The following is a 26,488-nucleotide window of genomic DNA, read 5'->3' as shown; positions in this document are numbered from 1 at the left end:
AATGCATCATGTTCCTCATTTTCACCTTCATCCCCGGAGGAGAGGGGACACTGACTTTCAGGGTAGATGGTGATAGAGAGACCCCATTAGTTCTTAATGGCAGTACAACCAAGAATTCATAACTCTGGAGATCGTGGCAAAAAATTTTATCTCATCTGGACAAAACAGAACCAAAATGTCTGAATGTCCCCACAATCAACAAATGGCATCCCCTAATGTGGAAGCAGGTGGTGATGGAGTTGTCATCTGTGTTAGATCTCTACTATAGGACTTCCTGATGACACTGAAATCGCTGGTGTTATGTCCTGTGCCTTCATCAGGGAGCATGCTCCTTTAGGATGAAGGAGCTGGTCTATAACTCTGTGTTGCAGTGTCAAGCATGGTATTTTGTCTCAGAGTGAATACTGACTATTGCAAGTTTAACTTTTACCAGGGGCTGTTGAATGGCTGACAGAGCCCACACAACTGAGTTACTTTGGGGAATTAAAACATTTCAGTGCATATGTAAGCCATACCTGAGACCTGTTAGATAAGAGACTGGAGGTTGAAACCCAGCACCAGTGCTTTTAAACATGCTTTAGGTGTTTTCACTGTGCAGCTAAGGTGGAAAGTCACTGTAGCACAACTGTAGGAGAATTCTTTCAGTCCTTTTTCTTCATAAAGTAAAACTCAGTGGAAAAGAAAACAACAAACAAACAAGCCAATACCCAGTCTTAAGGATATCAATTCATAACTTTTCAGGGGATAGTTCTTGAATTTCAGCACCACTTAGGAATCTCCATCAAAGAAAAGATAATTTGGTCCTTTGAGCTAGTTTAATTTTTAATCCATTCTTGTGTTAGTGTGTTAAAAATATCCACAATAGCAGGACAAGTTGGTTAAAAAGTAGAGCATCCCATCTAAACTTGAGCATTATTGATGGTTATAGACAAATTAGTGACCCCACTCTTGCTTTCTTGATGTATCTCTAAGAACTGCATGACCATCACCAAGGTTCAGATCAAGCCTGTGTTTCCTTTGTTCCTACTCTTTGGCTTTCCTTCAACTGGTTTTTCTAGGCAGTTTTAAATTTCTAGGCAACTCTAAATTTTCATGTTGTCACCACATAGAGAGAGTTGGCAATTCTAAAGATAGAAATGCCTCTCTCATGCACTGGAAGTGAGGACGGGTGAGTTTTTGGGCTATCATCACCACATCACTATGCACTGAATCTGTTGCTACCTCTAGTTGGGCTTGAACGGAGTCATCTGGTCTTCCTCACAAGACATGCCTGTCAGTTACTAGCTGTACTATTTGGGACTAGCTGTTTAATCTTTCTGGCTCTTGGGTTTCTTATCTACAACTTACAGAAAAAAATGTGTTTCAGTTTGATATAATTTTTATCAGCCTTAAAACATGTTCCTATTTTCAGTAGCAATATATTAATTTTTTTTGTGGGATACAAATACTCAGTTCCTAATGCAGCAAGCCCCCACCCTATGTTGTGCCTTTTACCTTTTACTTTAGCTTCATGGCTCTTTTTTTCCCCAAAGCAAATATAAAAATATTTATTTTCAGTGTTTTCAATGGCATAATTCTATCCGCCACTCTGCTCAATCACAAACCAACTACCACCCAATTCAACATCCATCTTAGTATCTCTTACTGGGGTTCATTCTGGTCCTTCCTTAGATAGTCTATTCTCCTGGGTTTCCTCAGCTTGCTGTTCACTTCTTTGTCTTTGGATATCCTTCAACATTGTTCTAGGACTGTGTCTTCTCACTATATACTTATTCCCAAGACGTTCTCACATCTGTAGCTTCATTTAGCACTCACATGTGGAAGAACCCGAAACACACTTTTATGTTAGCCAGGTCTTCATTGCTATGATGAGGATTTTGGGTAGCACAAACAGGACTCAATCTGTCAGTTTAGAAGAGAGTGAGAGTAGGAATGAGAGAGTGAGAAATTGGCTAAATAGGGGATTGATCTGAGAGGAATTGAGGGAGAGGGATAAATATATAAAAAATGTTTCAAATTCTCAAAGAAAATAAAAATATTGTTTTAAGGGAAGAACAAAATTATATTTTGGCTTATGGTTTCATTGGTTTTGTTCATGCTTGGCTTTTCCATTTTTTAAAAACATTTTAGATTAATTAGGATTCTCTGATTAAAACTCATAAAAATCTTTTAGCTTTTTATTGCTAAAAATCTTTTTTTTAATTTTTAAAATTTAAATGTCTTGACAGAAGGGCTTTAGTGTAAAACTACTGTTCACTTTGTGATGGGCAAGAAGAGAGAAAAAGGGCCAGAGACAAGATAAGTCATTTAAGGAAGGTCCCTATGACCTATTATACCTTTATCTATCCCATAATCCAATAATCCCATCATATTGAGAATCCATGTAGGCATTAACCAACTCTCTAGATCAGAGCCCTTAGGATCCATACATGTCACTCACACTTACTATCTGGTAACTAAGTTCCTAACACATGAGTCTTTGGGGAGACATTTTGTATACAAATTCATAACACTAACTTCTTGACAATTCTCTTTGGATATTTGAAAATATACATACAAATTCAATTACAATCTTGATGAACTCAAAATAGGGTTAAGATTTTATTTCTTAAATTGTGTCCTCACCTACTTCTCTGCTTTTGAGTTTAGTGCCATTTTAAATCTATGTGTTTTATAACCCAGAGATAACAACAAAAGAATTCTCTTTGTCTCTTCTTAAAGCCAAGACATGTCCTGGAATTTTTAAGTTTCACTATTTTTAAACAGCTTTAGTGAAGTATAACATTAAGTAAAGAGCTCTAATGTATGTAAATGATGACTTGGACATACTTAATACTCATGATGTTATCACTGCAATAAGCATCATATCTAACACCTCCCACAGATTTTGTTTCTTTTGGAGAAATGGTAAGGACACTTAACACAAATTCAACACTCCTATGTTCATTACAACATTTCCCACAGTAATGAAGATGGAAACATTCCATGTAGAAAAATATATATGCACATAATGAAATATTAGTCATCTTGAAAAAAGAAGGAAACACTTCAACGTTTGACAGCACACATAATCCTCAAGGACACTATGCTAAGTGAGATAAACCAATCACAGAAGGATAAGTGCTGATTCCACTTAATTGAGGCATCCACAACAGTAAAACAAATATTCCAATTGATATACAACTTTCTGTCTTCATGATTGGCCTTTCTATTTCTTTTCTTTCTATCCTCAATGTGTTCTTACAACTTCAGCTGGAGTGATATGGAAACTCAAATTAATCATAGGGTTCTCTGACTAAAGCACATAATTTTTTTTTCTCTTGCTAAAAAGTATAATTTTTAAAAAGCAACATACAGACTAGTAGGTTTCATTATGGCCTTTGCATGAAGAGTAGTCATTATATTTTGTTCTAATTAATTCCCTTCCTCCCTTTGTGTGGTTCTCTCCTTCCTACAAATACTACTCACATTTGTTTTCACATAACATGTATTCCATTACATTTTCTTCTCCTCTTTAATATCTGTACTTCTCCTGTCATAATCTTTTTTTTCTAGCTGCATGTACACACACACACACACACACACACACACACACACACACACACACTGTGAAAGAGTGTGTGTGGCATTTGTCTGAGTCTGGATCATTTCACTTAACATAATGCTTCAACTTGTATCCCTTTTCTTATAAATTTCATAATTTATTTTTTCTTATGGCTGAATAAAATTCCATCATGTATGTTTCCAAGTTTTCTTTATCCATCCATCTGCTCATCTGATGGACATCCAGTTTGGTTCTGCCTCCTGGCTATTGCAAACAGTGCAGCAATAAACATTGATGTGCAAGTAAGATTTTTTTTTAAAAGACAAGGTCTCTTTACATAGTACCAGCTTCCCTGGAACTCTATGTAGACCAGGCTGACCTTAAACTCACAGAGATTTGCCTCCTGAATGCTGGGAATAAAAGCATGCACCACCATACCTGACCGAGTAAGATCTTTTACTTGACCATAAGATATCTACATCATATGGTGGTGCCACCTTCCCACTAATTTTGTTCCATTCCATGCTCTTGTTTTCAGTCCTACTTGTGCCCTACTTGTTCATCCTATAGGGCCTTGCTCATACTTTCTCTTTAGCATAAGCCTCACTGTTTCTCCTCTTCTATCTTGCAAACTTCAGTCTTTGGCGCTCATTCTTCTGTGATGCTTTGGTTAGGGCAGGTACTTGAAGACATATGCTCACAGTTTTGTAACTCTCCCCTGAAAAGAATTTTATCACAGTTTGTTGGCAAGCCATGACTGCTATAACAAACTACCACAGGCTAGTAGCCTAGCAACAGTCAACTAATCTCAGAATTTTGAGATAAAATTCCAAGATCAAGGAGTTATCCTGCTTGATTTTCCCAAGGCTTCTTCTTCATTCCCTGTAGACAGCCATTTTTAGGGTCTGCAGACAGCATTTTCCTTGTGCATCCCTGGGGTTCTTTTATGTGCTTGAATTTCTTTTTTAGGTTAGATACCCATTTGAAGGGTCTTATTTCACTTGTTTCAATCACAGCTGCATTCTGTAGAGTTTCAACCCACATATCGGGATGGTGAGCAATATTCAGGTCAGAACAGACAGTTTGAAGCTTTGTAATTAGCATTGTCTAGTAATCTGTAATTTCAGTGAAAACAAGGATACGTCTGTGCAACCCTCCATGGTTATTACCCAATCTGGCACCACTGTAGATGGAATACTTGTTGAATAAATGAGCACTTACCAAGCAGAAGAGCCTGGTGGAGTGGATGACATCATAATTCATTGCAAATGGCAGGTGAACTAGTGGTGGTGACAACAGACAGATGACGCTGCCGATTCAGCATCATGTTTGCTTTTGTCTGGAGAGTTTTGTTATCTTAGAAAGTGTTGGCTTCTGATATCCTGTTGCTGATTTAATGCTTAGTCTTCCATGAAAGGCTTTAACCAAGTGACTACAGTACAGGACAAATTAGCAATAGTACAGCTTCAGTCATTAATAATTACTGATTTAATTTAAATGATTATATTTGTGGCAAGTGAATGGATCTAAGCAAAACTATTTAAAATTTCTTTAAGCAGTAGTCTTAAATATTTTCATGTTGTTTTAGGGGAAATTAGTTCAGTGCTTGGTAGCCTTGTGCACACAGCATTTGTATCAGTGGTACCTCACTGTTTGGCTGCTTGAATATCTGAAGTTCTCGTTGCCAGGCACATCAGTTCATTCATTTGTAATTGATTTGTTTACTTTAAAATTGGAAAAAACCAGAAACTCACTTTTAATTACATGTATATGTATGTGTGTGGGTATGTGCAGGTGTCTCCAGAGGCCAGAGGAGAGTGTTGGATCCCTGGGAATTAGAGTTTCAGGCAGTTGTAGGCAGCCCAATGTGGGTACAGGGAACTAAGCTAGGGCTCTGTTAAGAGAAGTTCCTGCTTTAAACCACTGAACCATCTTTCTAGACTCCCAGAAATGTATTTGAAGGAAATATTAATACTCATTTTACATTAAAGGCATACATAAAAGTCCAGAAAATTAATTCAACCTGACAGGCCCAAAATAATTAATAGGCCTTGAATGTGGTGTTTTATTTCATGAACTTCTTTGTACACAATTTTATAATAAATATTACAGAATTTAAACTATCATGTTAAATAAAACATCAAGGACTTTTGTGCTTCATATATATTTTTCAATAACAAAGAGCTGTGAAAATTACTAATAAAAGCAAGAATTGACACATCCAAGAACAAAACAAATTTATGAGAATTTCTTACATGAGGGGCAGGAGAGATAGCTCAGTAGTAAAGAGTAAAGAGTACTTGCTGCTCTAGCAGGGCACATGGGTTCAGTTCTCCATATCCACACAGGGTGGTTCTGAACCACCCTAACTCTGGAGGCAAAGTATCTAAAGCCCTTTTCTGGCCTCTGTGGGCACCAGACATATACATGGTACACTTACATATATTCAGGCCCTCTCACACATACATCACTATCTGTGTCTGGGGTCCCAGGACCCTGACTGGGGGTAGGAGGGAATGAAAAAGGACAGAAAAGCTGGAGTCAGCTGGATGGTGCACACTATCTATGATGGACTGGTCCTAACCATATAGCAGCCTTGAACCTCAGTGTGCTACATACAGCACTGGGAGAGTCCTTAGCAAGTCTGGGTAGGCGAGCTGTCTTAGGCTTAAACATCTGGGAAGGGGGAAGCAGCAGTTGTTAGTTTTTGCACATACTAGTCAATCATTTGCAAACACTCATTCTTAAACACACTGGTAACATTCACATTCACACAAGAGCAAGGCTTCTCCATCCCTCTAAGCCTCATCCAGAGGAAGGCTTTGTCATTCCCATGGGTCTGAAACATGGGTCTTTGACATGGCTCTTTCCCATACCAAACAGTACACCAATACACTCAGGGTTTCCTCCACTACCCACACATGTTCAAATTAAATATTTACATTTTTTTAAAGCCAGGAGCTAACTTGGTTTTATAGTTTCTACATGAAAGGCAAACAAGGCACACACACACACACACACACACACACACACACACACACACACACACACACAACCACATGCACCACAGTCCATTTAGTGCTAGTTATATGTATGGATGTTTGGGACTGACCACTTGGGATTGGATAATCTACCAAGGTCTTATCCTTGGAGAACTCATTCTCCCTATTTCAGCAGCCACTGGTTGCTGATGCTCTTTCTCTAAAGATAGGAGTTGTGAAGTTCCTCCATCTCTGATGGCATATTAATTGGTATGGTCATTATGAAGATTTTATTTAGGAAACCACATTGTTGCTATTTTATGTGTAACATCCCTGCCATGTCTAGAAGGTACTGTCTTGTGGATGCTTGTTAGAAGGTACTGTCTCAGTGGATGCTTGTTTCCCAGGCTCTTACAATCCTTCTGTCTCTTCTTCCATGCTATTCCCTGAGCTTTAGGGGTTGTAGATATACTAGTTGAGGCTGAGCTCCCCATGGCCATTTTCCCCTGCAATTTTTGCCAACTGTATAGCTCTTTTGTAGCCTCTGCAAAAATAGGCTGCTTCAGTGAGAGGTGAGAGCTAAACTTATCTATGGGAATAAGGATAATTATTCAAATACATTTAGAAACTACATTGATTTAGGAAAATAGAGTAGGTTCTCTAGAGTCTATGATCTCTTCATCTACAAGTAGTTAACTAGGTTTCCTGTACCAGACATGAAAGGTAACACTAAGAATATTTGAAAAAAGCCATAGGAAATTCTTATTTTATAAGCTTACTTAAATACACACACACACACACACACACACACACACACACACACACACACTACACATCATATACATTAAATGAAGTTATATTACATGAGGCCCCCAAGCCATAGACTACCTAATAAAAACCCTACGGTTAGGCAAGGAAAACCTGTCTTTGAGTTGTTGGTCAAGGTAGTTCAAGAGGTTCTCAAACTCAGTCTATTGCTATTGCTGTTGGTTGCCTCTCAAAGCTTGAAGGTGGAACCCTATTGCTGAAAACACCACACACTCCAGACAGCACATTTGGAGGAATTGAGCTGGAACTGACCTAGAGGCCTCCTCCTTTAGGACTAGTTTTCCTGGTATGGGAAGGTGCTATGCAAGCTGACAGAGAAAGGAACAACCAACAGTCCTACTTAGCTATAAAGCCGGTGAACAACTACATTGACTGGCCTAGCTAGATATCTCCAATGGTGATATTGTGGCACCTCTATTTTGGGAGTAACCAACAGCTGTCTAATTGGACTTAAACTCTCTCTAGGTGAGAATTCATGCCTGGGGACTGCAGGTTTTTACTCTGACCAATTTGCTTACCAAAGGGTCTATTTCATCTTTCGGACCACTAGATGTCAGAGTTGCTTCACCATCGTGGCACCCTGAGAGCCCAAGAGGATTGTAAGACTACCAATCATTCCTTGGCACCCTTACTAGTTTATGAGGGTCGGGAAAGTTCCTTTAGCATCAAAGAGCTGGGCAAGACCTTACCTCTGAATAAGCTAAACAGAAAGTACATTTTGAAAATAATTTATAGCAAGCAGAAGAAAGATGAAGGGTAAGGAGTTTAAAAAAGCCAAAGGTACTTTTTGCCTAACAAAAACAATCACCTCCAAATGTTGAATGCCCTTGTGTGTGCTAAGTGTAGTGCTAAACCCTTTACACATATTCTCCTATTTAATGCTTCCTTAGAACATCTCCAATAAGATGTTAATTTTTACTATCTTCACATTTTATATTTGAAGAGTTCAAGGCACAGAAAGGTTAGTTTGCTCAGACTCATAAAACCAGAAAGTAATGAAAAATGACTTAAACATAAGATAATTTCTGGAATTTTGCCCCTAACCACATACTGTGTAGCTTCACCTTTTCAGCTAATCACAATGGAGAGAAGAACCTTTGTTAAGAACTATGCATACCATGGATATTTTGAAAGAAACATTAAAAAATTGCTGAAAATATAAACCATATATTTGTGTATTATAACAATAAAATTCCCTGAAATATGAAATCTTCTTCTGTGAACATTTTCACAAAATGTTAACTTTCATCTTCTCAGAATGCCCCTCAGTTACAAATGGATGTTGTCAAATCAACAACCTCCTCAGAAGTGACATTTGTGTGGGTGTTATCCGTGGTAGACTTTCTGAGTTGTGGGTAGCAATGACAGGAGATAATCAGTAAAAAATGTACCTTTAAGTGCCTTTGGTTCAGTCTCCAGCCCTGGGGAAAAATAGGTTTCAGTTCAATAAAAGTAATGTATTTGAAGGCATCTTTTTTTTTTTTTTTAATAGTTTGTTCTAACAGGTGTGGTGGCAAATACCTAGTATCAAAGTTTAGTTTACATTTAGTCAATTTTCTTGTTAAAAATAAAAAAGCAAAGTGGTAAAAGATCCTATAATCAGTTGTCACACTTATTTATTCTATGTTTGCAACATGCATATTCTATGATGTGTGTGCCTCTACACAGTGTGGAAAACTTAAAGGACCCATCATGTGGGTCCTCAGATTGAATTTAGGATTCCATGCTTGGTGGCAAGCATCTTTGCCCATTGAGCTGTCTTGTTGGTTCAGCTATCTTATCATTTTGAATGACCTCTTTACATTCACTGTTTTTCTTTTAAGGTGGACTTGTCTTATACAAAGACTTGTGTAAATTTTATGAATGTTGAACATTACTGAAACTCACATAATTCTAATTAGATAATGAATGCCCAATTAAATAATTCCAATGCTATAGTCACAAACTTTTGTAGGATTTTTTACATTGTAGTTTCTCAAAATATATTCACTTCTTTTTATAATACTTTGCAAGGTTTATGACGGCCTTTGCTATCAGATTATCCTTTTATATCAGAATGATATCAGTTAGCATGTATCTTTAAAATGTGAATTTTATGGAGCAGCTAGCTATATGAAAAACCACCAGGATTGTAGATAGACATGTTTTGCTAAGCACAGCTTGCCCCTGAGCAGAGGATGTGAAGAACTATGACTTAACAAACCATGAACCTTATATTTTGCAGGCTTTGATCTTCCAGTTTCAACTTCACAAATGCTTTGGTGACAACAGTGGCTAAATTGATTAGTTACTTCCCTGAGGTTTGGAATTCTAATTCTAAACTCATATTGACATGAAAAAAGTTAGTCTTGCTTCCAGGAGAGAGAGAGAGAGAGAGAGAGAGAGAGAGAGAGAGAGAGAGAGAGAGAGAGAGAGAGAGAGAGAGAGAGAAAGAGAGAGAGTGAAAGTGTGTGTGTGTGTGTGTGTGTGTGTGTGTGTGTGTGTGTGTGTGTGTGTAAAACAACCCACATTCTCCCAATCTCCTGCCTCTTCTGGATACTATCTGGTTCTTCCTTACAGAACAGCACTGGTCCTTCTTCTTCTGACTTATGGTTTGTGGCATGTGTAGATTCACACCAATCTAAACAGAAATTAAAACAGATGATTAGACTGTGGTTTGCAATCAACGCAGAGGTTTTGAAGCTCATGAGGGAGTGTATTGTGTAGCACATACTGATTCTGATTCTGGTTAAATCCAGTTGCAACAAGTCATAGCTGTGACATAGGTAGGATGCATGCCCAGCCATGGATAGGCAGCAAAAAACAAATTCAATGTCTTGTCAGGGCTTTCACCCCAATTTTTATGTTTATTTTTATTTTAATTAATTTATCCTACAGGTTTGCATATTTATTGTGGCCTCCGGTTTTGTGTTTTTTATGAGATTCCTGACTTTGCAAGTAAGTTATGTATTTGTTTTTTTGTACCTTTTCTTCAGCTCTTTGTTTTATGTTTTGTTTTATCTTATTATATTATATTTTAGTATTATTCCTTAGGTGCCTGTTTTGTTTTCTAAGGAGAGACAGAAAGGGGGGTGGATCCAATGGGAGGGGGGGGACTGGGAGGAGTAGTGGGATGGGATACCATAATTAAAATATGTTGTATGAAAAAATATACTTCCTTTTTGAAAATTGTTCTCTCATATATTATATCTGTACCTCAGTTTTCCTTCCATCCTTTCTTCCTAGTCACTCCCTACCACTTCCCTTCTCCTGTCTTCAGAAAATGGCAGGCCACCCAAGGTTATGAACCAAACATGGCATATCAAGTTGCAGTAAGGCTAAGCACCACCAACCCCTCATAAGGCTTGATAAGGAAATCCAGTAGGAGGAATAGGGTTACAGAAGCACGCAAAAGAGCCAGAGATAGCTCCTGCTCTCACTGTTTGGAGTTCCACAAGAAGACCAAGCTACGCAACTGTAACATATATGCAGAATGGTTAGGTCAGACCCATGCAGGCTCCCTGGTTGTTGGTTCAGTCTCTGTGAGCCCCTATGAGCCCAAGTTAGTTTATTGGGTTTTCTTGTGGTGTCCTTGACCCCACTGGCTCCTACAATATTTCTTCCCTCTGCTCTGCAGGATTCCCCCAAGCTCTGCCTAATGTTTGATGGTGGGTCTCTGCATCTGCTGCCAGCAGTTGCTGATAACGCCTGTCTAAGGATGATTATGCTAGGATTCTGCCTGCAAGTACAGCAGAATATTATTAGGAATCATTTTATTGATTTCTATTTTGTTGTTCTTGTTGGTCCTGTTGGATTCCATCAGTTTCTGGGCCACCCAGCTTCTGGGTCCTGGCCCTCCAGACAAGGTCAGGCATGGGCTCCCTTTCATGGCATGGGTCTCCAGGTGGACCAGTCATTAGTTGTTCACTCCTGCAAGTTCTGTGCTACCTTTACCTCAGCACATCTTGTAGGCAGGACAAAATTATAGGCTGAAAATTTTGTGGCTGGGTTGGTGTCCCAAGTCCCTCCACGGGAAGCCTTGCCTGGTCACAGAAGCTGGCCAGTACAGGATCTGTACTGAAATCTATTTTCTTCTTTTATTTTTTTATTATATTTTATTTTATTTTATATAACAAAGTCCAATTAAATGAAAACAAACATTTATAGACAAGATTTGGGAATTTGGGCATTGTTCTTTCCAAACTACTTCCTGCTGGTAAGGGGCGCTGTCATGGGGGATTTGAAGGAGATTCAGAAATCCTGGCTGTAGTCTGTAGGGCTGCTTTGTCCAGCTGTTTTGAATGTAGGATCACCTTGTACTCTGTTTCAGGTGGTCTGGCGTGATCAAACCACATTAGTCTGGAAGGAATCCACATCTTTTCATTTTCTGTGGAAACAAAAATAGAAATCCTTTTCCCCAGTAACTTGTCCTTCAACTTAAATTTTGGAGTCAAAGCATTTTCTGAAATCTATTTTCAATAAAATAAAAAATGTAATTAAAAGATATCTCCATCATTTGCCTTTTCCCTCTCTCCTACCCCTGCCATGACCTCAATCAACCTTACTCTCTCCCAAATTCACTCTCATCTTTATTAACCATTGTTGTTACATATACACATAAGTGAAATAGAAACATAAATACAACCTGCTACCCCATTCAGTTTTGCCTGAATGTGTATGTTTTTAGAATTGGTCACTTTGTGTTAGATCACCAATCGGGGGCAGGAGGGGAGTTATCTTTAGGGAAGGCATTCTCTCTCAGCAGATTTTAATTGCTTATAGCTCTTCATTTAGGTGTAAGGTTCCATGACATTTCCGCCAACAGCACTGGGATGCCAACTGTTGTGGGAACTGTTCAGGTTTTCTTTGGGCAGCCATATTGTTGTTGATATTTTTTTAAAAAAAGTATTTTTAATTGAAATAGAGTTGTATCACTTTTCTCTGTTCTAACCTCATCCAGGCTTCCTTCCTCTTTTAAACCACCTCTTCCTGCTCTTCTTAAGTTGATAGCCTCTTTTTCTTTATTACTGTTGAAACTTTATGGGTGTGGCTTCCAGGTCACACCTAGAAGGCACAATCTCACAGCAGACTTCCTGGTCTTCTGGCTCTTCTAATCTTTCTACCCCCTCTTCTGTGGTGTAGCCCTGGCCTTAGGTATAGGGGTTGTGTTGATTGTGTCAGTTGAGAGCAGGCATCCTGCAGTCAGTTTCTGTCTGCCTTTTGTCCCATTGTAGCTTTCTGAAATGATCTCCCTTTGCTGCAAGGAGAAGCTTTTGTAGTGAGAGGCAGGATCTGTGCTTATCTGTGGGTGCTGAGGTAGGTATTTAGAATGCAGTTTGGAATTAGACTGGTGTTGGGAAGTACCCAAATTCTCTCAGGTCTATGACCTCCCAGCCATGGGTAGCTAGCTGGCTAGGCTTGCAGTTACCAGGTATGTTTCTCTCCTGTTGAAAGGTCCTTAAATCCAATGAGACAGTGGTTGATAACCCCAAGACAAAAGTGCCACTATTTCCAGTTTTGGTGTGGTTCATAAGTTTTTACAGTTTGGTCGGAATATTGAGTGGTCATCTCCCTTGGCAGCTTACATAGCACCTCCAGATACTATTAGAGCCACTCCTCAGGGAGGTGACTTCTAGACTAGTTCCGGCTTGGTCACTCCATGTATTTTTTTTTTTTAATTTATTTTTGTTTCTTATTTGACATATCAGTCCCAGTTCCCTCTCCCTCCCTTCCTCCCTCCCTCCCTCCCTTCCTCCCTCCCACCCTCCTTACCTCACTCCCTCCCTCCCTCCCTCTCATTCTCTCTGATCACCTTCCCATCCCACCCCACCCCCTACTCCACCAGGAGGGTGATGCCTTCCAGAAGGGGTCAACAAAATCTGTCAAGTCATTTGGTGTAGGGACTAGGCCCTCTCTCCTGCCTCTAGGTTAAGGAAGTATCCCTCCATGGGGAATGTGCTCCCAAAGTCCTTTTGTGCACTAGGGATACATCCTGGTTCCACTGTCAGAGGTCCCTAAGACTGCCCAGGACTTCTAACTGAGAAGAATATTCTGGGGGTCTGAGTGGGTCTAATGCTGGTTTCCCTGCTATCAGTCTGGGGGGCCCATTAGCTCCTCCTTGTTCAGGTCAGCTCTCTCTGTGGGTTTCTGTAGCCTGGTCTTGTCCTCCCGCTCTGCATCTGAATTCCAGTTCAGCTCAGTGTTTAGCTGTGGGTCACTCCATGTCTGAAATGCATCATGTTTTCAGAATAGTGCCTTATTTTCAGATTCTAGGAGGCATCCAAGGACAACGGCCATAGCCTGTACCATTTGGGATTTTATTTTTTGGAATCCCCTGACCAAGAACTCAGGAGAAGCTTTCTTCATATTTCTTCACAGTACTAGTGTTTTTGTTAGATAATTCCATACACACACACACACACACACACACACACACACACACACACACACTATATAAAATTTTAGCTAAATATAAGATAATGGGTCTCTGTGTCTTTTATAAAGTACCTTTGCTATTATTTATCCACAAAGATTTTATTTTGCAATAGAGGAGTAGAATTTAAAGAAGTGAAGTAAATGCAGTAATTTTTCATATTTGCTATGTTTTCTCTCTTTTCTTGACCTTCAATTTTCTTTGAAGGCTCAAATAGCTCTGAGAAAGGTATTGAAGCCAAAGTTAGATGTGACAGTGCAGGCCCTGCCACTCAGTCACCGTCTAGCAATCTGCTTATTCTGCTCATCCATTCTTTTCTTCCTACCCACTAATCATCCACCTCTTCTCCACTGGCCTTTTCTGCCCTCTGCCACCCATCTGTGCTCTTTCCTTCCCAACCCTACCTATCCACGGCACATCTCACTTAGCCACTTGTTTTTGAACACAATTGCAAGCGACTACATGGAAACTTTTCTAATTAGGAACCATGCGATTGAGAGCATGGCAGTAACTAGAGCCCTTTATGGAGAAATTGGAATATAAGGGAAGAGAACTTTCAAGTAATAACTATTGCTCAAAAAGCTTAGAATAACAAGAGTGTACAGGCATATTACATAATTAGATTTTGAAGTAGTGACAAACAAATATTCTCCTCATTATATTTTCGGGTAAAAATAAATTTTCTGGAAATAAGCTCTTTTTAAAAGGAGTATTTTATTTTACGTGTCTGAGTGTTTTGATTGCATGTATGCATGTATATGGTTTAGGTCTGATGTCCAGAAAAGGATATCATCATCTGGAAATTGAGCTACATATGGTCACAAGTCACTATTTTGGTGCTGGGAATAGAATCTGTGTCCTTGGCAAGTACAGCAAGTACTTGTAACCACTGAGCTATCTTTTGGGCCTGTGAAAGTAAATTCTTGTCCTATTTGTCATCTGTAAATGGAGGTTCTGTCCCACCAGGTCCTGCAGCCATTTAGATCCAAATAAACATACTGACACTTATATTAATTATAAACTGTTTGCCCAATGGTTCAGGCTTCTTATTGGCTAGCTCTCATAATTATTGACTTATTTCTATTAGTCTAAATATTTCCATATGGAAATATTTCATCTTACTGGAGAATGCTCCAGCACATTACTCCTTAGAACAGCTACATGGCACCTCTCTAGCCTCTTCTCTCTGCCTCTTTACTCCACAATCCTCCTCCTCTGGTAACCCTACGTATACTGTCAGCCTGTCTATTTTTTTGTTAAATTATCAACCAATAAGAGAAACATATATACAAAAGGACATCCCCCATCAGTCATCAGCATCATGATTGGTTTTTAGCTGAATAGCTGTTTCTTAGCAGCTATTTCTTAGCAATGGTACTTTTAATTTGTATGTTCAAATTCCCTTTGTTCTGTAGTGAAAAGTCAATAACAAATAACCAGTGTGTTTAGTCTGTGCCATTTTTGTTTTTCTTTGAATTAAAAACATGTGGTTTTTATAGCTCATATAGCTCAAAATGCTGTTATTCTCTTGGCTGAAGATTTTGGCTTTAGGTGAAATACACACTGCTGTGCTGACCCCTGGCTTTTAGAACTGTGTTGTATAAGCTATAAATGGTATCTTAACATGCCACTCACATCTAAAATTTCTTTTGTTCACAAAGGGCTCCAGAATAATAAAATGCGCATCCAAGGCTTTGACACAGACAATGAAAATGAGAATATGAGAGTGCAGTTCTCCTCTGTATTATGAAGGCTGAAACAAGGAAGGAAGGGTAACAACCTCTGGGTTTTGAGAAAAGAAATATGGCGCTGTATTTTCTGGACCCCTCCCCCCAATTCAGCTGCAGAAGTCAGTGAATGATAACAGACCCATATGGAAGAATATTTACAAATATTCCTTTCCTGAAGTTATCTCTCTTAGTTTGTATTTCAGATAGCATCTTCCTTATGAATTTTTCTTTAGATTACACAGGAGAAAAGAGGGAAAAGAGCAGGAACAAATGGGTAGACAGAAACAATCAGCTAGACACAGTCATCCTGGGAAATGTTTAGCCATGGGTCCCAGTGGGATCAATTTTAGAGCCATATTTTCCAATCTGTGGGGGAAACACATAAAACGATTCTCACGAACACTTGTCCCCATTGCTTGTGATTGAAGGTGAAGTTTTTTCTCTGTCGTTCCATTACCATATGTAAAACATTAGTCTTCTTGCCATTTTACTCCAGCCTATCCCACTGGCTTAGCAGGCTGGGAAGGCAAACAGCTCAAAGACAGAGGCTTTTACAGTATACCTTGTTATGTCAGACCTTTGAAACACTAGCCTTGGCAAGGCAGTCTATTAATGAGAATTTTGGCAAAATTATGAAGGTTGTTTATATAAAAGGTGGAGTAATAACCTTGAGCTTATGGAGTGTTCAAAACTTTTCACCCATAGTTTCCAGATGTTTTATTTAACACCAAAAACAGCAACACATACAAATGAACAATTGTGGCATGGAGATACCCAGCTACTCAGGGAGAACAGCCTTGACAACAGGATGCTGATGTGTGAAGCTTGTTTCTACCTGGGGCATCCTGCTCTCAGATCATGGCCACATAAGTCATAATTATGGGCCTAATGGTTTCTGTGTTCTGAATTTTAATACTGAACAAAATGATGTGTTGAGAGTTAGAGGAACAATAGCATAAGAAAAGTACAGATGTCATCAGATGCAGACAGCTAAGCACAGATTGTATGAGAAAACTTCGAGTCCATAATTCATTATTCCAATTTTAAAAACATAGTTTTAGGAATAAGGAAAGGAATATTTGTAAATATTCTTCCATATATTTTTTTATACATATACACCATTGCACTTTGCTCATACTCATCCCCATTACACTTTCTATCTGGAAGCATACAACTGAGCCACATAGTAGTTCTATTTTTAGATTTTCTTTTTGAGGACCCTTCATACTAATTTCACAGTGGCTGTTTTAGTTTATTTTCTCATATTATCCACTGTTGAATCTTTAATCTTTAGTAGTTCCTGGCACAGAATTACAGTATATGTTTAGTAAATAAATGAACATAGTAGGAATTCTGGTTTGAAGGTATTCTAATGATGCTTTTTACTTAGTATCCCTGAGAATATGATTTTGAATATTTCATCTCAACTGGATGTCACTATGATTTAGATGTGAAGTGCCCTCTTTGGGCTAATGACTTTGGCTGTTTAGATCAAGCTGGTGGTGCTCTTTTGGGTGTTAGTGAAATGCTGAGAGAAGGAGCCTAGCTGGAGGAAGGAGGTTGGTGAGAACTGCGCCCTGAAGTTTTGTAGCTCACTCTGCTTTCACTGTGTTTTCTGCCTCCTAGTCTGCTAGGATGTTAGTAACTGAGGAGACCCAGCCACATACTCCTTCCATAATGGGGCTACCTGCCACCTTGTCTTTCTTGCCACAACAGACCATGTTTCCTAAAACTGCAAGCCAGACTAAGTCCCACCAGTAGCTCTCTTAGGCATTTGATCACAGGATTGAGAAAAGTCACTATCAGAGATGTCCTCCTGTTTCCCTTTCTTTGTCTTCAAATATCTTTTCCTTCTGTCCTCCTCGTTCTTCCCTTCTTAACTCCCTCTCCTCTCTGCTGTTCATTCTGGAAGTGCATGCTTTCATTTTCCTCATCAGCCATCCTTGATGATCAACTCCTTGTTGCAGGACTCTAGTAATAATCACAGGAAGCTCATAACCTTTCATTAGGATCCATTCAAAGGATGCATTTCAAGTAACAAATCTCTACTGTTCTCAACTGGCCCTGTCTAAAGTTGTCAGTAAAGATGAACCATCACAAGTCCCTTGATAACTTTTTCTGTAACATTGTAGAGAATTTCACACTAGGAGCAGCAGCACATAAATTATACTTCATTAAGCACGCAATACCATGCAGATTGCACAGCTGTTTTAAAGATTTATTTTACTTTTAATTATATGTGCATGTATGTGTATGTACATATGACTGTATATGTATGTACATATGACAGTGCCTGCAGTGCCTGCTACAGTGAAATTTAATCCCTCTTATCATACCAACTTGAGATTCCAGAAAAATAAACTGAGGGTAAAGAAAAAATGACTTTAAAAAACCTAGGCAATGTTCTTTTCTGGGGACAGACAAAGTGGGGGTGGGTCTGAAGTGGGGGAAGGGGAGGTAGGGAGAGAGGCTTGGGGGAGGGAGGGGAAACTGGGGTAGGGATGTAATATATGAGAGAAGAATGAAAATAGAAGAAAATATTTTAAAAAGCTATGTTAAACAGTAAACTATCACTATTTTTGGTCACAGACACCTAGCTTCTTTCATGTTTAAAGAGTGTTTTGTTGCATGTTCTGTAATTCAAAACCATGTCACCTGTAAGAAAGGTTGAAACAAGAAAGATGGGATCTTAGTGGAAGAAATATCATGTTAGAGAGCAATAAGTTGATTCACAGTTATTTTCATTTTTATTTATGAGCATGTATGTGTGGTATATGTATTCAGGTACCTGCAGAGGCCAGAAGAGGGTCTTGATCCCCTGTGAGCTGGAGTCACAGGCAGTTGTGAGCTGACTGACTCCGAGTTGGGCAAGGACTCACAATTTCTGGAAGAGAAGTGAAGGCTCTAGACTGCTGGGATTCTAATTCTCTAAATTTGTCAAAAGACTTTAGAAATGGGGTTATTTTATATTTTGCATATGTATTTTCTACTTTAAAATTAGAATTTCTCAGGCAGAAAGAATCACTTTTTTGCTGAGAACCTGAGTTCAGTTTTCAGCACCTACATTTGGTGGCTGACAATTGCCTCTAACCCCAGGGTTAGAGGAATCTGATGCTGTGACCTCCACTGGGACCAGAACATACATGTACACAAAGGTGCACATACACAGACACACAGACACACATAGACACACAGACACATATACATACATACACACAGACATAGCACACAGACACATAGGCATACATACAATCAGACACAGACACACATACAGAAATATACAGACACACACACAAACAAATACATGGACACAGACACACATATATATAGACACACAGACAGACAGACAGACACACAGATACACAGACACACACAGACACACATACACATATACACAGACACACACACATAGACACAAGACACAGATACACACACAGATACATACACACAGACACATACACACAGACATACAGACACATACATACAGACACACACAGACACAGGACACAGACACAGACATACACACATACACAGACACACATAGGCACAGACCCATACATAAATAAACACACATTAAAATTTCTGACTCATAAATGTCAAATTGCTTTCTGTTGCAGCCATCATGATGTTTGATATCCTTGTCTTCCTTTATTGTTGTCCAAAGCTTTGCATCATAAGGGCAAGTTCTTTAATAGGTGCTTATAGACAAACTTTAAGAAATATGTTCTTACACTTTTGTTGCCTGTTATGAGTAGTTTTCCTGCCAGCCTGGACCCACAGCAGCATCAGTCCCAAATAACATGCAGAGACACTGTATTAGATATAAATCTGTTGGCCTGTTACTTATTGGCGTTTCTTATTGGCTAGCTCTGTCTTAAATATTAACACATTTCTGTCAGTCTAAGTATTTCCACGGAGAGAGGGTCTGGAGTTCTGCTCTCTCTGTCCTACATGTTGAATCTCCTCCTACCTCTTCCTGAAACCTCCTTGTCTCCTAGACCTGACTATCTTGCTTTCCTATTGGCCAATAGTGCTTTATTCATTAACCAATATGAGAAAAATATTTACAGAATGACATCTCCTATCAGTTGCCTACTTGAAAAGAACATTTTTTTAAATCTAACATTTACATTTGGTTTGCTACAGTGGTCTCAATTAAAAGTGTTTATCATTTAGAATGTTCAAAAATTTTATTTCTTATATTCCAGGTTCCAGCACCGCTTATGAGAAATGCATTGTTTTCCATATATATGTATATGGAAATTATATATGTATAATATATATGATTATATATGTATTTGTTTTTCTGTGATCTTTTTCATCAGCGTTTTGAATTACCCAGTGATAAATCTTTGTGTGTATGTGTATGTATGTGTATTTGAGTGTTTGAGTGTGTGTGTTTGTGTGTGTGTGCGTGCACACCCATGCATGTGTTTATATCATTGTATACCTTGGTTTGCCTTGACTTATCAAATGGACTATTCAGTTCTAGGAGCCTTGCCAGAATAATTTGATTAGTTCTTTCCTTCTTTTAATTTTTTTTCTTGTCTTTTTTCCACTGTTAATCAGATAATGAATATCCTGAAAGACTCATTTAAATATTTTATCCTCTTTTTTTTTTTTTTTTTTTTTTTTGATTTTTCAAGACAGAATTTCTCGGTGTAGCACTGGAGCCTGTCCTGGCACTCACTCTGTAGCCTAGGCTGGCCTCAAGCTCACAGAGATCCACGTGCCTCTGCCTCTTGAATGCTGAGACTAGAGGCTAGAGGCATGAGCTACCACCACCCAGCTGTACTTTATCTTTTTAAAAAGTTTTCTACCTCTTTATCTTTTGACCTGTTTTCTAGTAAACCTTCACCATCACCTTTTAGACCATTTAAAGACATTTAATTTTCATTCTCCTGTTGTAGCTTATGGAACCTTTTCTTTTCATGAATTTTACATTTTGTGTAAAGACAATTTTATTTTGATTTTGCTTTAAAAATGATTGCTGTCTTTTCTTCTGCCTTTGACGATATTACTTACAGAGGTGTGATGTTTTCTGCCCATTTGTTTTCTTCTCTCATTCATATTGAAAACATCCCTTAACCTTCTTATGATTTTTGCACGTCCCTTCGTAGTTACAAACAGCAAACACCTTACTTGGAGGTCGCCTGTGTCTGAGGACAGGGCTTCCTTGTGGGTGGGTGTTGTCTTAGGGCAGTGGGAAAGGGAGCATAAGAACCTCATTCAGATATTAACAACCATTTTTAAGACAGAAAAATAAAGTACTCTAGTGTCATCTCAACAATACATTGCCACATCTGTGACAAAGGCTGTGATGCACTTTTTTTTTTAAAAAAAGCGCAATTATGTTGAATTCATTTGAAGCACTCAGATGGTCCTTGTTATACTTAGCAATTCAGTCATATGCAGACATGGAATTACTTGTGATTCAAGCCCAGCACCTGCTTCTAAAGGCTTTAACTGCCTTCAACTTCCACTCCTTTTGACCATTCTTTTTAGTTATTTTCTGCCATTAGCTATTTTAATAGACATAGAAATTACCCATACCCACTACTGCCAAATGAGATGGAAGAGAGTGAAGTGAGACTTTGTGACCTGAATAAAGCAAATCCTCTACCAAAAGGAGAAAATCTACCTCTACAGGATGGAAATCACGGCAAGTGGGGAAAAGGATACCGCTCAAGTGGGTATTCTAAAAATAAACACATATGTATGTTATGACATCTTCTTTTTTGCTTTTTTTTTTTAAAAAAATTACTTTTTAGATACATTGGTGTATTGCCAGCATACATGTCTGTGTGAGGGTCTCAGATTCCATGGGACTGCAGTTACAGACAGTTGTGATCTGTCATGCAGGTGCTGGGAATTGAACTACGGTCCTCTGGAAGAACAGCCAATGTTCTTAACTGCTGAGCCATTTCTCCAGCTGTTATGGCATCATCAGCCACTGTTTTCATGGCAGAGAATTTGTGGACAAATAAGGAATGCTTCCAGATCTGGCCTATCTGTTCTCTCAGCCCTATATCCTCACTCAGTTTTTGGGCCCTTCATGCCCCATGACTGCCTCCATCCTCATGGATAAAAGATCCAGTTCTTCACTGAAAATTGCTTTTGCCCGCTTACTGTCTTCTTTTGGCCCATGTTCATTGATAGGAACCTTGTAATTCTCTTTTATCCCTTACTAAGAATAGGAAGGGGCTTAGGCTAGTAGGTTTCAGTAATTCCACATGTGTAGTGGAAAAGGGGGTAGTTTTTCTTGTATGCAAATGCACAGATTGATCCTTCAAAATAAAGGCCACTGAGCATGCAGGTGGCCCATGCAGGGAGCAGGGAGAGCACAACACTAACCCACATCTCCTAACTTCAGAACAGTGGTGGTTGCTGTTCAGGTTTTGTTAGGGAAAATTCTTCCATCTTCTTGTATCAGAGGCCTCAATTCTGGTGATCAGAATTATGGCAGCCACATGAAATGAAAAATAAGTTTGCCCCATCATTTGATATATCTCTCATTCACTGTTATAATAGAAGTTGAAGCCATCCATTCCTTACTACTGCCAAGTGATATTGAAGAGAATAAAGTAATGCAGACTTGGAAAAAGAGTTGTTGTGCAAGCTAATGGTTCTAGTTCTGACATATACATAATATAGATCATATCCTTTATTGTATCATGTGCATTCTGTTTCTTCTTCCTGACCAAGTGACATTGTGAGGGGAAGTGTGACTGAAGCCAGTGCTCTGTGGACAGCATTTTTATGGACATGTATTGATACTGTTAGTACTAAAGTGTATTTTCAAACTGACTATTTTTAAAAGGCAAGCAAATCCACTGAAAAATGGGTTGTGTTCCTTATGGGTAAATAATAGAGCAAAATGAAACTCAATCTTTTATTGTCATAATCTTCCCCCCAATGAGTATCAAGGCCTTTCCCGGTTTTTTTAGTGCTGTAATCTCTAAAATTCTACATGAGCAGTTTCTGAGTAACAAAGGATATCTGCATTATTATTTGGGCTCCTTTTATGTATTTGAACATTAAAATGCAAGCTTATAGCTTTAATCCTCAGTTTTGTTTTACAAGCGGTTATATTATACAAGTGTCATTTTCAGATGTGTACAAGGCTTAGTCTGTCAGAAGTGGTTCAGGGATTATAAAAATGTAATTATCCCTAACTTTTTAATTTAAAGGAACAGCTAGTAAGACACAATGAACTAAGATAGATGAGGTTTTGCCTGTGTACAAAGTGTGCATTTAAATACCCAGAGTGGAAGGCTCCTGCCTCTATTTCCAAAGTTCTGGGGTTGCAGACATGCCCCACTATGGCTGGCAGAAATTGGCATAACACTTGCAAGATCACACAGCATGTCAATGCCAGGTTTTTGGATGGAAAACAGACTCTAATGTTCTGATTCTGTAAACAGATGTCATCAGAAGCCAGGGGTAATTTTAAGGTAGTTTCTTTGACATTTGAATTAAAGAAAATCCAGGAGCACGAGCAATGGCAGTTGGCTTAATTTAAATATGTAAATAAATTAAAGAGCACCAGGGACACTTCGTATGCCTGAAGAAATGGATCCTCAACTGATTAGTTCTTGTTGGAGAACTGATTCTGCAGGGGATTTAATTTGCTCTTCTGTCAGCTGAGCTTTGATTTCCTGTAGGAAGCCCCTGACCAACAATTCACAGCATTGTTTTGAGGCAGAGTCTCTTCCAGTAGCCAAATCCCCACTCTCAGTTTGAACCTTTATGCTAGTAAGCTTTTTTCTAAACTAAGACTCATTAAAAAGTGTTTTGTCTTATTTAGCTATTGTTTACAAGTTGGTAGGGCTATAATACTTTTCTGTCTTACTTTCCCAGTCTCTGAGTAATTATGTTCCTTTTTTCTCTTGGCTGGGCATTGCTTTGTGCATAATCGAAAAATGTGGGTTAACAGTCAGCCTCATATTAGCCACAGTTACCTTAAAGGCAGTGTTGAAAGCTGGAAAGTATCCCAGTTTGCTTCGGAGAGAATGTGGGATCTGAAGCCCACACTGCCTGCCCTCACCGTGGACTCCATCCACATGTCCCAGATGTGTGGTGCTGAGCCAGCTCATCAGCTTTATTTTGCTCAGATTTCTTTGTTTTGTCTTACCTCCTGGAGTTGGCAGGACTGACCCAATTAATAATTTTGGAGAATTTGGAACGTTACCTGAAATGTAAATACAGGACTAGCGTATATGATCATTATTTTTTTTTTTAGACAAAAATCAATGAAGGCGAGATCTGTCATATTTTACTTGCTTAGAATTCTATAACTTGTAGGCCTACAGTAGTCTATTTATTTAAATTTTTGTTTGACATAACTAAAGTTTCCAATATAGAGAACATATGTTAAATGATAGGACTATTGAGGGAAAGATCACCACAATAACACAGGAAGCTTGAAAAATAGGCACAGAAGCATTCAAATCCATGCTTTCTTTCTGGAAGGGCAGTTTTGCAAATGGCAAAGGGGGTGGAATACTGCCTTCTCTGGCCCTCTCAGTTTCGAAGGGGTGGTGATGGCTACCTCAGGCCACACTGGAGCTCCAGGCAGGGTAGGAGGGCTCTTTAGAGATCCTTCTCTGATAGCAAGTTTCCAAAGGTAGCTAAATCATCCAGCTGGGTCTCTGGATGCAATCAAACTCTCAGTGGGAGGATAAAAGGATAAATGACTCACCCTGAGAGCACAGGCCAGTATGCTTCATTCATTTTTAGAGAGATGAGTGTAAAATTTTAATGCTCAGACTTTAGTATTTATATCTACATTTCAGAGGGGGCGACAGGAATGACAAAAAGTCTATCAAAACAAAATTTCCATTTTAATATACATTTCAAAGTGCAATCTACTATTTTTGACCCTTAAGAATATGAACCTTCAAGGGACACTCTTCAGACATGCTCTGAAATTGAGACAGGCGCTTAAGTCACTTTTTTCAGAAAATTACTGCATTACAGCATAGAAATCCTCTAAAGGGTTAGACTAGTACTTAATATTGGCAGCACAGTTTTCTTTTGAAACCTGAGACTTAAAAAGTATAAGAACTGTTTGACAGCTATCCCCAACAAATGTAGTAAGAGTCTGAAAATATAGTTTCTTCTACCCAGTGAGTTGATGGTGAGTTTTTTTTTATGATATGCCAAGCATTCCACTGTTCTAAATGCTTTATAAAATGGTTCATAGATAGGATGCCTCCCTTAAAAATGGGTACACTGTCCCTTTAAAAGCTTGACAAACACAAGTTTTAAAATACGTTTGAAAACACAAATCTTTCATTTACTTGATGAATCATTTACTTGTTTGGAATCATTGTCATTTTGCTCTCCCAAATGTAATTAAAAATCATGAAGGTTAAAGGTTGAGTATTTTGTGGCATGGCTAAATTTCAACAGATATTTATGGTGTGAGATGTGATATAACAATCATATTGTTAGAAAACTGGTGTTCACACCCAGTGACTTGGGACCTGGACACAAGCTAAGCTTCCCAGGTTCCCTTCACACTGTGTCAGGCACCTGCTTGTACCCTCTGCCCTATCATCCACCTGGAATGTTCTTTCTGATCACATGAACATATGTTATATCCTTACTGAGTGTGGTAGCTACTGCTGCCTCCTCTGTATACTCTTTTTTTCTCCTTCTTTTTCTTTTTCGTATCAAAATACTTTTCAAACAAAATAACAAAGCCACCATTTATAGATGTGATACATAGAAGAAGTAATACTTTTTGTATTGTTCTAGGAATTTCAAAGACTATTCTGTTCTTTAAAAAATTTACACACACACTCTCTCTCTCTGTGTGTGTGTGTGTATGCACATGTGCGCACACATGCATCTGTGAAAGCCAGGGTACACTGACGGAGGCCAGATAGTAACTTGGAAAGTCAGTTCTCTCCTTTTACTGTGGGAATTCTGGAGGTCATCAGGCTTGGCATCAGGTACCTTTACTCACTGAGCCATCTTGATGTCTCAGCTATATTGTTCTTAAACATTTCCTTCCTTAGGTTTCTTTACTTCATCATTACTTCAGAAACAGTTTGGTTAGACTCTCCTTAATTCTTGTCATCACTGTAAAAGAATCTGTGGATTTCCCTTCCTTCATTGGCTTCTCTGTTACTCATGTCAAAGAAAACAACACAACTCTTCCTCAAAGGGGATAAGAGATAGTTTGTTCTGGGACTAAATATAAATGACTGTGTCCTGGAAACACAAATTTAGGTTATCCCAAATCCCATATTCCAATGTAGTAACAGTTTTATGAAGTTTTTTTTTTTTTTATAGTAATAGGACTTTTCAGATACATTAGTAGAATCATTTGGTATGTGGGCCGTGATAAAGTTGGGGAAATCTCAATTTTGAGCCCCACATGCTATTTGACAGGAATGTTAACCATTCAGACAGTGGGGAAGTGGGGGTCTGTTCATACATTCCAAGACTCACTGAATGGTCACAAGGATGTTAGGTCACTTATAGAGGAGGAGTAAGAGTTAACATGACAGTTTAAGAGTGCTATAAATGCCATAGGATAATTTGGCTTTACATTTACATTATTTCAACCTCTCCAATTCATTGTTCTGGTCAGGTAACCAGCCTTGCAGAAGGTCCAGTGGAAGTTTCTTTCACCCTGGACTCTCCCCTAAAAGGATTTTGACATATGAACAAAACTGAGATATTACGATTTTTTTCCATAAAGTATTGTAATGAACAAAACTCCATGTGTGAAGAGCAATGGTTTTCCTTTGTGCAGACAGATGATCCTAATAATATGCCATTGTTCTCACTTAGCTATTCAGTGCAGCAAGTTGAAACAGAGAGCTCAAATAACACCACTTAAACAAGATAAGACTTTCTTAGGTAATAGAAGGCCAGTTGTTGGTTGCTTTGCTGGCTTAGGCTGTCAGGACCAAGATTTCTGTAAACCATTCCAGTCCCTTTCTCAAGGTAAAAAGAAGAAAGGAAGGCAAAGCAAGAA

The sequence above is a fragment of the Phodopus roborovskii genome, unplaced genomic scaffold, assembly GCF_943737965.1.
Source record: "Phodopus roborovskii unplaced genomic scaffold, PHOROB, whole genome shotgun sequence".
NCBI classification, from domain to species: Eukaryota; Metazoa; Chordata; class Mammalia; order Rodentia; family Cricetidae; genus Phodopus; species Phodopus roborovskii.
Note: the sequence above shows the minus strand (reverse complement) of the source record.